Here is a 2,076-nt window from a genome sequence, read left to right as displayed (position 1 = left end):
ATATATATATATATAAAAGAATATCCCAAATCTTACATGGGACATCCTTATGCTGCAGAGGTTATCTGCCACTTGTCTGAACTTCAGTTGTAACCGGCATCCGGCCTTCTATCTGTACACTGGGACTGCCCAGTGAGTGCTAAGTTGACCAGAGACGCTGCCTGCGGGCCTGGCCCACGCAGCTCCCGGACTCAGGCCCCAGCGACAGAGCCTCCTGTGGCTGCAGCCCACACTCAAGTCTCCCGCCAGCGCTGTTTGGTGAGCCCTGTATTTATTTATGTTTTTAAAGAAAGCAAATTAAGATTCACTTACTCTGAATGACTGCACTGAGACGGCTCTTGTGACAAGTGGAGACACCTGGCTTTTCTTGCAGCCTGGCGGGTTGCTGTGGAGAAAGGCTGAGTGGGGCCTGGTTTCCAGCAGGCAGGTTCCCACCGTGGCTCTCCAATCTGTCATCAGATCTTCATCAAGCCTCTCTGCATGCAGCTCCGAGGGAGGCCCCGAGGTCGGGGAGGGAGGCCCCGAGGTCCGGGAGGGAGGCCCGGGGTCGGGGCCAGTGGTCAGTCATGCTTGCGTCCCAGGTCACTCACCCTGTGCGTGGGTGGCAGCTGCACCCCCAGGAGACAGGAGCAAGAGAACACGGGCATTGTCTTGGGAGGCGGAAGGGAAGGATCCCTGAGCTCAGGAGTTCAGATCCGTCCCAGCAAGAGCAAGACCCCATCTCTAAAACTAGCCAGGCACTGTGGCAGGTACCTGTAGTCCCAGCTGCTCAGGAGGCTGAAGCAGGAAGATCACTTGAGCCCAGGAGTTTGAGGTTTCTGTGCACTGGGCTGAGGCCATGGCATTCTAACCCAGGTGACAGAGTAAAACTCTGTCTCAAACAACCCCCACCCCCCACCAAACAGCTTTAAAAAGAAGAAAAGAAGCTACGAGGACAAGGTGGAGGGTGGCCTTGGGGTTTTCTGCTGATGTTTCTCAGGATCCCCCACGTCCTCACTCCGTGGAAGTGGAATGGTCCTTTACCCTCACTGGGCGCGTCCCGACCCCTCCTCCTGCAGGGCGGATGGGGGGGGGGAAGGTAAGGCCAGCGGCAGGGACAGGGTGGCAGGTCAGACGGAGGCATCCCAGTCAACTTCTAAGGTATGCAATGGACACCCTCCGCTCCCACCCAGCTGAGAACCCCAGAAGGGTCCCATGGGACTGGCAAGGTGCCCTGTGTTAAGAAAGTTCTGGGTTCAAGCAAGTCTGGGCTGCTGCTGGCTGTTACCCTGGTGGAGATGCTTGGCACCTGTGAGCATCATATTGGCGGTGCTGGGAAGTCATGAATGTTGGTTTGATGTTGAAGTGCTGCCCCTTGGGGACCGCAGAGCCCTCTGTCTGCAAACAGTGACTTCTGTGAACTTTATGGATACACCCTGGAAACAGGTGGGGTTACATGAGGATCCTGGCTGCTCCAGATACCCCATGGGATGCTTCTGTGGAAGGTAGGAAATGGTTATCATTAGCATATGTGGTGCCAAGTTAGTCTTTCAGAAGAGCCACCCCTGCCCAGGCTTCTGGGGAGGGAGGGAAGTCCCTTTTCTGAGGACACCCTTGTCATGAGTCCAGACGCAGGATGGGCCTGAAGAGTGAGAACATTATGATTCCCAGGGATTCAGAGGTCAGCCCTGGCTTGTGTGGCCTTGGGAGCAGCTCAGGCCTCTGTGGCTTCAGTAAATGGCGGGCTCAGAACCCTGCTCCATGGGGAGTAAATCACAGTGTGTGATTGTGCGACCTTACATGAGTCATGTAGTCTGTGAAATGTCATATTACATGACCATTACCCACCTTGAGCGAACAGTTAAAGACTCCTTGCAATTTGGCAGACCAAACTGCTCAAATCCAGGACAAGAAAAAGACAAGGTCCTAATAAGAGTGAGTTTAATTGTAAAAGATTTCATTAATTCATGGTGAAACAGGCTAGGCGCCTGTGGCTCAAGTGGCTAAGGCGCCAGCCACGTACAACTAAGGTGGCGGGTTCAAATCCCCAGCCCGGACCCGCCAAACAACAATGACGGCTGCAACCAAAAAATAGCC

Source organism: Otolemur garnettii, unplaced genomic scaffold (genome assembly GCF_000181295.1).
Source record: "Otolemur garnettii isolate 467f Iridium unplaced genomic scaffold, OtoGar3 scaffold00018, whole genome shotgun sequence".
Classification (NCBI taxonomy): domain Eukaryota; kingdom Metazoa; phylum Chordata; class Mammalia; order Primates; family Galagidae; genus Otolemur; species Otolemur garnettii.
Note: the sequence above shows the minus strand (reverse complement) of the source record.